The 12568-nt window shown below is 40.0% G+C and overlaps 1 protein-coding gene across 1 annotated transcript in view; it reads left to right on the top strand.

The window, feature by feature from the left end:
- The window catches only part of brip1 (BRCA1 interacting helicase 1), a 65514-nt gene that overhangs the window by 32743 nt on the left and 20203 nt on the right, over positions 1-12568 (top strand).

Here is a 12568-nt window from a genome sequence, read left to right as displayed (position 1 = left end):
AAATCACTCTGATTAGCAGTTCAGCTCAGCTCACAAGAGGAGAAACAGGAAGTGAGGAGAGTAAAGAAATGGCTTTAGTCAAGACAGAGTGAGGTGGAAACAAACTTTTTATATTTGGTGAGATTGTTTTTTAGCCATTGAGCTCTTTAGCAAAAACAGTTTGCCATTGTTTGCATTTTTGTTTGCTAGTGCACGGTAGGGTTGGGTATTGTTTGGATTTCGTCCAATACTGGCGCTAAAATGATGGTACCGATGCCTAAATGGTGCCTGAAGCGATACTTTAAAAATAAAAGCAATTAAAGCATTTAAACTTGAGATTGTTCCAATATACTTAATAGTGTGAAGTATACTTCAATATATAAATATGGATAAATACAAATCATTATATAATAACAGTTACATGACTACTAACAGCTAAATAAATTTGATATGGGATTTGTGATTTCTCACTAACTCAGGAGAGACTCCACAGACAGACATTTCTTTATTATCTGTTTAGGAGCAGCTGAGACTATCACTACAATGAGAATAGCTGCTCCACCTTAACAGTCCACCTTAAAGGAGCCTGCGATGCTACCATAGCTTGCTAACTTTGGACATACCCCTTTCACTTTAATAAACAGTTAGAAAGCAAGACACGGGAGTTTTGCTTGGGTCTTGAGGAGTTGTAGCATTTATTCACTGACAAACAGCCCAAACTCCTGACACACTGCATTGCTGCAGTTAACGTCATACTCTCTGCTCAGGCTGCTGTAGCCTCACCGTCACTGTCACACACATGCTAGCTCGCTCACTCTGTCTTTCTTGCTCGTGCTTGCTCGCTGTCTCGCTACTCACACATCTGGCACTGAAATCTGCGTTACAATTTGGTGTGGTAGGTACCAGTCGTACCCAGCCCTAACGCACGGTAAATATCCCTACAAAGGTCCGCTTTCGGCGCCAGTATTTCTGTGGTGTTGCTTTGGTGTGTCTGGACCTTTCCACTCTGCGTTCTGTCTCAGTATCTCTATGTGATTTTTTTTTTTCATCATGGAAGCCAGGCATTACAGATACACAGTTTTGCTGTGATGAGTCAATTTCATGTTAGGAGGAAACATCATTTTTCATTAAATGATGGGCCCTTATAGCTGTGTTCTGCCCTTGGCAAATGTTGTTTTTGCCTTTGGCATATTTGTGTGGCTCATGTTCGACTCGTATTTCAACGTGTCGCATGCAGTGATGATCATTGGTTTGATATCTCTGCAGTCCTTGTTTGCTTGCTATCCAGTTCCGTTCTCAAACAGCTGATGACAGTCCAAACTGTAAAGGAAAGCTTAGACTATGGGCCTTGTTGTTTTCTCATTTTACCTCCCTTCTTGTCAGCCTATGATGCCAGCTGCCAGTGACTGTGAGCTGTGGGATGTTTTTTTTATTATTGATAGCCATGTAAGAGTCCTCTCTCCCTCTCTCTCTCTCTCCCTCTCTCTCTCTCTCTACGCTGATGCATTAATATTTAATCTGCAGTCAGCTCTTAAAGATGAGGAGATGAGGGGATATGAAGGGCTGGGGTATTAATTGGAGCCCATGGAGGCTTCATTGGTGCCGCTGAGTCCCGTCTGCCCTGTGATGTGTGTGTTTGTGTGTGTGTGGGCAATACAGAGAGAACAGGTCATCTTCAGACATCCTTGTTCACTGGGGTGAGGAGATGGCTATCAGCCCCTCATACACAGTTGGCTCCCAGATAGACAGAGAGAGCGGTGAGGTGAACAGGCCTGCAGGGTCAAGGAGGTGTACCTCAAGGCTCTGTTCTCTGTCTTCACATACACACCACATGCCCTATAAAAATAATGGACATAGCCACCATGGCGTCACTGTTGGTTTTTGGAGTCATGTTTGAACCTCAAGTTTGGAATTTCAGCTGTTGCCATCTTGTTTGGATCAAGAAGTGACCATACTTGGACAAGGGTTTGGAGCTGTGGCGATACCTCTCATACCCCTTTTCCACCAAAATTAGTGTGTGCATGCAGGTTTTTAAATGTGTAAACTGGCTAAAATAGGCTACAGACTGCTTTTCCATTGCCAGTAGAGCAAAGCTGTGTACATGACTGTGCAGCTGATGAGTATGCCTTTCTGTGTTTTTTCTTTTTTTTTTGGTGTGTCACATTCAACATCATGGATGGGCCAGCAAACAAGTAAAAAGTAGAAAGCAGCATGGAGGCTTTTGGAAACTTTATGGTGGTTACTTCTCTTTATACGTATATCTCTTACTTATCCAGTCTCTTTCAAACTCAGAGTAGACTGATTTGGATTGACATTTGAGTGCTGCCTAGGTGGAGACAGATGGTATTTAGTGGTGGGCTGTCTTTACATCTTGTTGGTTAAGGGGCTACAATTAGTGTGTTCACCCAAGTGTTGTGTTTCCATCAATGCCGATCGGAGCTGGAGGCGATACATACCTGTGACCACTGCAGAGTCCCATAATGAAAGCCGATTGTTCCCTTTCCCATTTCATTAAAAAGCAAAATGTTAGCAGGTGTTAGCAAACATTTTTGTGCGTAATAGGCTTGAGACAGCCTACCACTGAAAATGGCCACACCCTTAATTATGCATGTCTTTAAGCCTTAATAAAATGTAAACAGGTGGATTATATATCAAATCAACCCCTGTACAGTTGTCATGAAAACTGGACCACGCTGTAAACATGTTTGTTTCTGCTGTAAAGTTGGGCATTTTAACATGGAGGTCTTTGGGGATTGACTTGCTGTTGGAAGGAACTGCAGCTTTTGGCCCTTCAGCGCTGGCTTCATTTGCTACTTGATACACACAGTCAGAAGGACACCCTGCATGATGCACTTGCACTGTTTAAGTTCTGTTTTATTATAGCAGATGCAGTGACACAAGTAGTAAAAGTAGTAATCAATCTTCAATCTTCAAATCAATCTAAGGACTGGCCTTTTATTTTAATAATGTCTAGGGCTGCAACTAATGATAATTTTGATAATTGATCATTTTTCAGATTAATCGATAAATCAGATTTAAAAAAAAAAAAGAAATACAAATAATAATAAAATAAGTATTTTTTCTCCCATCACTTTGTTCAAAAACAGATTATCATTGACAACAGAGCAAAAAGTGCAGTGCATTAACAGGGGTTGCTTAAACATCCCTGAGCTGCCAAAATATAATAATATAATATTAAATAATAAATAACGACAAAATCAAACATGAAACAATTCAAAAACTAAATGTTGACAGCTTTCACAACATACCGTTACATTTTTTACTTTGAGTTGACAAAAAACGACGTATGTTCAGTTTGACTTCAGCCTCGCCGAGCAGCAGCGTGTTTCATGCTTTTGGTGTTCACACATGCAGCGTTGTTGCAACGTCGCTGCTGCGTCACGGCCCGCAGATATTAGTACTGTATTTCTACATTTATAAGTACAAATTCCACTAATTTCATGCAAGTCTTGCAAGCTCCCGCACAGCCAACAACATGGTCCTGTAAATGTTTCAAAATAAAATGCCTTGTATCAGCAACTGATGGGATTCTGTCCACAGAGATGCTGTCAGAAGGCTTTTGTTTTGAAAGGGAAGCAGGGAAGTTGGAGTAAAACAGCCGTCTTTGTATTTCCTCATTTCTGTGACAGAGAGAGACTTTTAAATTGCAGTAAAAAGTGGTATAGAGTCAATATAATCATCAAAACACCATATTCACTGTCTATTTCTGCTGACAAACGCCCGCATCACACTTCAGCTAAAGGCATTGGTGTACTGCAGTCAAATGTGGCAAAGAAAACTCATGAGTATTAACATTATTTTCTAAAATACAGACACAGAAAATGCCTGTAATCATAGTCACTCACACTTACCAGAGAGCCTGCACCAGTGCTGTGGTTTTGTTGCACTTTAGCCTCAACAGCCCCCCAGTTAATGCCCATTAAAACCACAGTGGGCCCTGCTGTCTGGTCCCCGTCGCCAAAGGAAGGCACCAATGCTCCACTGGAGAAGGGGACTGAAGGTTTATTAGAAGAAGCAGGGTTTTGCAGAGGTGAAAAAGATGAACAGGGAATACAAGATGCTTTTAAAGGAGATTGAGATAAGGGCCATTAGGTGATGTCGCCTTGCTGTCTGTGTGAAGACGCATCCAGCACTGGCGCCTGGGCTCTGCCAAGCGTGTGTCAAATCAAAGTCAAAGCAGACTCCAGAGTGAACACTCACTGGCACACACTGTTTTCTTCAGCTCAGAGGTATCTGAAGCACAAATCATACAGCTCCAGAAGAACTGGTATCTCAAACTGAGACAGTTTCTGTCTGTGTTTTGGAGCATATTCCATTCATTGGTCAATTTGCGCAGTGCAGCGCATCTCTCCTGATCTTTAGGTGGTCTATAATGTAAGTTTCTACTATGAAAACTTCAGGATTGCTGCTGTGTAACTAAGCTGGAACTTTGTTTGGAGGCTTTGAGTTTCAAATGCAGGCTCAGTCATCTTCATGTTCTGGTAGCTCCTGAAATGACAGTTGCAAGTTTTGCCTGTCACTGCAGTTGAAATATAATTAAACATACAGTGGAAACTTGAGTTGATGTAAGACCAAATGTAGTAGAGTCTTATTGATACTGGAATTTTGGGCCCTGGCCTATGCTGATATTGGGGATTAAAAAATTCAATGCATTGTACAAAAATAAACTTTTCATATCATGCATATCAGACAACATATAAGCTTATACCGATATATCTCTGATGGGCAAATATCAGCTGATAAAATCGACTGACTGATACATCGACAGTCTCTAACATGTAGGGCAGCAACAATTCATCTGTTGGTTGGTTAATCATTTAATCATTTGATTCAATAATAGTAAGATATGTTCATTCTCTTCTCAGGTCTTTGGGTTTTGGACTTCAACTGCTGGTGTGACTAAAAAGCAAATCAAAGATACTCAGATATGACACAAAACAGAGACAAATGACAATTTGCATTCAATCAAAAAAATATATATATATTCTTTTTCAGCGTAAAGTAAGCCTTCTCAGACACTATTGTCTTGTGCAGGCAGCAGACAGTGTTTCTGCAGCATTCTCTTGTCACCAGCAGTGTGGCTGGGATATGTAGAGCAGACAACAAGGGAAGAGTGGCAGGCCAGAGGTGGCAGGTGGCTTCTTGCCACCAGTCTTGGCGTGATGGTTACTGTGATATTTTGGGGCTGAATAATTTACACCGCAACAACACGTCTCCCCTCGCCACTGCGAAATGTGGCTCCTGGCTGCATGTTTCATTAATGCCGTCACCTCCAAACCCCCTCCATAATTCAGCAGGCACTAGAGTAGCTGCGACGTGTCACCGCACAGCTCACTGACACCAGGGACACAGGGAAGGAAACAGAGAGAGGCTGGATGCAGAGGAGGTGAAAGATGGGGAGATAGTGAGAGGAAGTGTAAAAGTGCGAGAAAGACTACAGTTCACTGCCTCTATGTAGTTGTTTTACCACTCTGTCCCACTTGGCAGAAAGATCTGGCCCACTTTACTGTGTCACTGGCAACTACTGAGCATAGCACCTGCTATGCCTGGAAAAGGCAATAAATTATTTACACTTTGTTGTGCCCTCTTCTGTGCTAAATACTGCTCAATTCCATTTATGCTGCCTGGGCATTGTGACGATGGTCCTTTTAAGGTCTTTTGTTTAAGACTAAAAGTGGGGGGCGACAAATAAATTCACTTTTAATTGACAACTTCACTGTCTTTTTAAGAAAAGTAGAACAATAGCTTATTTTTCAGAGATGCACTGGAATTAGACCAAGAGAGCTTTAGTGGAATGTCCTATAATCTCAGCAGGTTAATTCTGCTTTGGGAAAACATGTCCTACAAAATAAAATAACCTCAAACCCTGTCTATACATAACTGATTCTTTCTGATAATACTTTGTCTTGCATATTGTTTTTTTTTCTTTTTTTTCTAAAAACATACATGTTTCTGAAATACAGAGGAATGTAATTAATAGTGGTGGCATGTACATGAAATGCCATTCTTGTTTTTATGATAGTTCATAAAATGTTCAATTTGCAGGCACTAAATAACTGTTAGCTGACATTTTCAGTTTTTTTTTGTCTTTAGGTTATATAAAGAGGTTTGCAGTGGAGCCTGTAGATTGACATTCTACAGCCCTGTATGGAAACTGAACACCAGGACTGTGTGTGTCAGATGTTGTCCCTCAATTATTCATGGTGTGCATGTCTGTAGTTTCTGTGTTCAGTGTCTTAACACTCACATGGCTGAAAGCCTTTGCTAAAGGTGCTGAGGATCTGTTTTGGCTGATAAATCAAACTGCTCTGATGTAGGTGTGAAGCACAGCGTTTTACAGTGCAGTCAGTCTTGTGATGTGCATGGCCTGCATCAGTGCTGAGTAAGAAAGAAATGGCTCAAACACAGTTTGAATGCAAATGCCTACAGTTCAAACTAGTTTATTGATTTGATATGAGAATTGGATTTTTCACAATATGTGACTAAATATTAGATGACAATTTGTTGCAAGGCCTGATTCTGTGAGATGCAAGAAAAAATACAGTATGCCTATAGCTCAACATTTCATTCACTTCCAAGAGGAAACTAAATGAAGGTACTTTTAAAGTTTAGATTATTAATCAAGATACAAAAAAAACGTCCCTCATGATAAGGGCAAGGTGAACACAAGCTATATTCACAGAGCCGTCACTGTACTTAATTAACAGCCTTATCCTGCAATAGAAAAGTCAGCAATTAAAAAAAAACTAGGTTAATCGAAGTGTCAGGGAAAGGGAAACAATTTATTCACTAGAAAGAAGCTTGTTATCATCCAAATCACTAATTTTACACAAACTACTGTGTTGACTATTTGGGTCACCTGTACAGTTAATCAGTTGTTCTGTACTGTTTTTGTTTTATTATTTTGTTTTCCATAAAATATGTCATTTAGTCAGGGGTCGTCAGTTTACTCAATGATAGAAAAGGGGTCCTTTAAGGACAGTGGTTGTTTAAGGACCACTGTCCTAAACAGATGTAGCCTAGGATTTTTGATCATATTATGGTTTTACCAAAACTAATAAAATGTATACTTGACTGATTTTCGACCAGCTTTGTATCAAAACAATGTGGGTAGTATGTGTAGATGAACTGCTGTAAACTTCTTTCCATCTAACAAGTGCTCAGATGTCCTAGATACATCATAGATAAATCATGATTAGGTTACTGCACTGCCTATTTCTCACCTCAAATGTTTTCAGAAACATATTTTAATGACCCGTTTCACTACAATAGCGAGAAGTTGTCAACAGGAAGTGGGCAGCATCCTGCTTCCTGCACAGTGAAAACAGACTCAGTTCTCAAAACCTGAGATCAAGCAGTAAAACTAAGCAATGCTGAACAAATATAAACCAACATTCTGTTACTGAGTTGCATATTTCTTGCCTCAAATGTTTTCAGAAATATGTTTTAGCTTACCATTAAACTGTAACAGCAGATCCTGCCAGTCGCCATTTTGTTGAATGGACGAGATTGCGTTATGTCACCCACCAGATGCATTCTGGTAGTTGTCGGTTTTTACCTTTTGAATGAAAGCCAGGACTGTGTTAGGACTGTCATTTTATTGGTGAAATATTTTTTTTTAAGATTTCTTTTTGAGGGGTGGGGGGTTATTTCTCCCTTTATTGATAGGACAGCTAAAGATAGACAGGAAAGGCGAGAGCGAGAAGGGGAATGATCCGCAGCAAAGGGCCTCTACTGAAGGGCTAACTTCAGTAGAGGCATTACAATTTGACAGCTAGTGTCCACAATGAAATAAATTTTTTGAATCACCAACCAATTTGGTTGGTAGAAAAAAAATCATATTAAAAAAAGCATATTTTTTACCAGCCAAAATAATAAATAACCTTTTTTTCCTTGCATACATTTATTTCAGTAAATTTAATTGAAATAATATGCAAACTTAGAGAAGAGGCCAGAGCAAAATCTGATGTAAAAGTATTAAATATATTGAACTGCTCATCACCACAGCCTCTGTGTATAAATGAGTCCCACCTGGCAAGCTGTGATGCAGTGTATCTGTCTAGGGCTTTTATTGTGAAAGGTAATACCGGAAAAAGTGAAGCTACTTTATTGTCAGTGTGAGAGCCTAAAAGAGTTTACCCTGTTGGTTGAAACTGTGGGGCCTCTATCTTAATATCTCATAACCTTCATCAGTATGCACGCAGTGTTAGCTTCCAGCAGACCAGTGGCTCATGATAGTTTAGTGATCAGCAGATGTCTTGTGCTGTAAACAGAGCTGCAGTGCTGGTGAGGGCTTTGCGGCGGCAAAGAGCACAAGAGCAGCGGCGCAGAGCCACGCGCCCCTAAAAACGCATTGGAGACTCTCAACAGAGTTTAATACGTGACTATTTTGGCACAAACATTTACAAGCCAGTGTGACGAATAACCTCCAGAGATTTTATCACACTTGGCGTTCGGCAGGTGTTAATTTGGGACCTCGCTGTCAGTTTTTACCATAATTTTAAAGCACGGTAATCACGCATGGTTATTACTAACCATCAGGGAATTTCACCGCGGTTATCGTGATAACCGGAAACTGTTACATGCCTACTTTGATCAGGTGATAAAGATGCTGCCGCACAGGCCTGGTAACTCGGAATGTGCCACCGAGGCTCCTGTCTGACCTTCCTCCAACTTCTTCCTCTGGAGGAGTTTTTTCTGCATACCAGCCAGATTGTTGATAGTAGAGATCCAAAGTGGATATCATCTTTACATTGCACATTGTTAGACAGCTGCCCTCCCCAAACATGTCCATAGAAAATGTCACACTTTTGGCACCAGAATAACATTCACAATTATCTTTTCGGTCTTAAAAACATGCATTTTCGCATAAAAAACTTAGTACTGGAGTTTGGCTTTTAAGTAGATAAGTTCTCAATGAATTCAAGATAAAAGGGCATGATTTACTGATATACAAATTTTGTGGGTGAAGGATTCATTGAAGCGACTTTCCCTCAATCAAACTGCATTTATAATACTGGTCCAGTCCTCACAAGAAATAAGCTTAGTTGCACAAGATTTTTTTTGTAAAAAATACAAGTTGTTTCCTGCAAACAATTAAAAAAATACCAAATTAAATCATCATACTTGTAGTGCTGTGCAATGAAATTTAAGTTGTGCAGATATGATTATGTTGGCATGATCCTTTATTCTGTCTTTACCAACCTTGCTGCATATTTGTAATCAGTGAGAACATTTTTCCTGCTGTTCGCCTTGTGGAATCAGCTTCTTTCCAAGTGCAGCCTGGCAGATAATGGCTGTTTTGTTTAGGAGTAGATCTGCCTAAAGTACATAACCTGAATTATTTATCTTGTGCCCAAGATTGCACTGGAAAGCAATTGGAGGACAAACAGTTTGCTGAGTTGAAGAGGCACGTAAGGGGGGGTCCTTGTCGTTGTAACGCTGCATATTTAGTGAATGTGCCATGTTTTATTGATGCAAACGTCCTGGGCTGACTTGCTTTAGGAGGCACCAACCTGACAAAATCTTCCCCATGGTTCATTTCACCACTATGAGGCAATCACACTGGCATGCAAGAAATGATCTTTGCTCTCATACTGTCCCATATCGCTGTCTGCCTTTGTTGTTTTCCTCTGCACTGCACATAACCCGCAGAGTATATTTTTCTTTAGTTCTGTGTGGTGTTTTTGAGGAACATTTGGGCTGGCTGTTTATGCAGGTAAATAGTGTAGGGTTGGAAGCAGGTGAATACTCCCCACCTTCTGTTAGCTGGTGGCCCCACTGCATGTGGCTCAGGCTTTACAGCTTGACACTACTGGCCCGTTGAGAAGTTTTCTGCTGACTAGAAGAAGAACTTCTACTTGACCCTTCTAACACATTTCCGAGCCAGTGAAGCTGCTCTTTGATTGTGAAGCCATGCTTATTCAAGGACGTAATCTGCCCAGCACAGACGTGTGGGGCCCAGCCCTAGGATGAGGGCTCTTAGATCAATGTGCCTCCCTTGAGAGCTGCTGACTTTTTGCACTAACAATAGTACAGGGACAGTGATTTTATTACAAAGGGGGTCTAAACACATCAGCCTTTTGCCAAACAAGTAAAGAAAAGAAATCCAAGCTGTTTGAGGACACGAGGAAAATGTAGTTAAATGTTTCCCGTTCTCTGTTTCAGGCTTAATGTGTCAGACTTAGAAGGTGTTATAATCTGTGCATTTACATAATGTTAGAAAAAGCATTATTTATTGTGTTAGTCTGACTAAAACCGGGCTTTTAAAATACATGTAAACATGTTAGTCTGACTGAAATTGAGCTAAGTTGAATTTCTTATTGTTGGACCAACACTCCTAGATAATGAGGTTGGGGTTTGATTTCTTCTTTCATGTATATGTAGGACTGGGCAATATGAAAAAAAGTCTTATCACGATAAATTTTTTCATATCAGTCAATATTGATATATATCAAGATATACATCAAATCACTATTTCTGTCAAGCTTAAAGGTTCCCTTTTACTCCTTAGTAAGATATAAAGAAATTGTAGGGTTAATTTTGGTTTAAATATTTCAGACATTGAACATGGCAAATCTACTGTAGAACAGGCGGACCTATTCAAACTAAAATCCAAAGAGGTCCAGTTACTAAAATTTCCTCCCAGCAAAGGTCCGAACATCATACCTAAAATTAATATCATGATTAATTCAACATTTTCCTTCCATTATGATAAATGAACGATTATTTTTCTTTTTTTTGTGGTTTGTTTTTTGCCCTCATAATTTACTGACAATTTCTCTGCTCTGTTTGTCTCTCTCACTGTGCTGCTGTCGGACCATCAGCTGTTTGATCCGCGATAGTGAAACTTTGTGGAAGCACATACGACTCGGTTGTCAAACACTCAGCTTCTAAAGTCAAAGTCGTTCACTGTATTTGGTTTGTCGTGGTGTTATTCTTATCATTGGCTGTTCGTGTTGTCTGTCGAAACATGGCTGGAATACGTTCTATCGACATTCTATCGATTACGTCTCATATTTCAATCGAGGAAAAGTTATTTTTTCATGATTGATATCGTTATCGTTATCGTTTTATTGCCCAGCCCTATGCATACACCTCAACTGGACCTGAACTGGCCTAGGTGTTCTGCGTGTGCTCCCTAGTGCCTGTGCCAGGCTTTGACCTGGAAGTGGAACAGTATAAATTTGTAGAAGAAAGCTGGGAAAAACCAAAGAAGAAGAAGGAAAGGAAAGAAAACAAGGCTTAGAGTACATACAAAATTTATATTGCCGAAAAGTTATTCATGTTTTCACCATTCGACATGGAAACCCGACATAATAGGTCAACAGGAAGAAGGTCCAATAGCAGCTAGTTGAAAGGGTAGCATATCACCACCTGCTGTGGTGGAGTTGAACATGCTTCATCAATAACTGGATTCTCCCCGGTGCTTGTATACTGGGACATGGGCAGTAGTCCAAGGAAATGGCTTATTTGAGCTATAACTGTAGCTTTACTTCACTATGCATGTAAACATACTGATTATGTGACAAGCATCTAACAGAATAGATATGCTCCTCTTTTAATCCAGCTGTATAAATAGGCTGCGTTACAGCATATTATTATGCCTCAAAGTCTATTTTCTTCAGTTTTAGAAGCATACCTATAGTGATAGTGTTTTGGTTTCTGTGCACTGACAAAACAGGGGAGAGCTCCACCCAATACTATGTCCAAACACACTCTGTGTAGACACAGATGCAGCTCTGAAACTGCTGCTGCTGCTCAGTTAATGTGCTATTCACACTATTCCTCTCTTATACACATAGTTTAAAGTTGACAGCCATGCTAGCAACTCTGTAAGGCTGTACAACACTCAGGTATCTCACAGACTGAAATGTTGACCTTCCACAGCAGTGTTTAGTGGCATTTAGCAGTGAGGACTGCAGATTGCAACCAACTGAAACTTCTGATTAGAATTCCCTCTCCCTTTTTGGAGTTGGAAGTGTTTGGAAGTTCCTCCAAACAAACAGACCAGGTGAATTAAAAACTGAAAAAAGCAGTTACAAATCAAGTTTTTCACTGCTCCTTGTCGTAGAGTGGCTTTCATTGACCAATGCAAAAACATGAATGTCTAGAGCCAGTGTTTGGTTTGTCCCCTCTGGGCTACTGTAGAAACATGAGTGTGCAACATGGCGATGTCAGTAGACGAGGACCCACTGTTTATGTAGATATAAACGGCTCAATCTACAGTAAAGAAAATAATTCCTATTTTTAGGTGATTATACAGTAAAAAAACAGACTTGATATATTGTATTAAATTTACTGCAATAAATCCCCCTAAATTCTACACACTGGACCTTTAAGACATTGTCAAAGTTATGTAAAGATGATTCACTTGGTATTTGTAAACATTTAAAAAGTGAGGGGAGCACAAAAGACAGGTGAAAATCATCCCCCAAGGAATCATGAATGTGTGTGCAAAGTTCAATGGCAATCCATGATGCAAATATATTGCTGTTTTGTGAATGTTGCTTTTTTTCATGTCAAATAGGGTTACTTGTGTGAATTGCTCAAATCTAAGTTTTTTTCA

This window comes from Plectropomus leopardus, chromosome 5 (assembly GCF_008729295.1).
Source record: "Plectropomus leopardus isolate mb chromosome 5, YSFRI_Pleo_2.0, whole genome shotgun sequence".
Taxonomy (NCBI): Eukaryota; Metazoa; Chordata; class Actinopteri; order Perciformes; family Serranidae; genus Plectropomus; species Plectropomus leopardus.
Note: the sequence above shows the minus strand (reverse complement) of the source record. Positions and strands in the feature narration are given on the sequence as shown.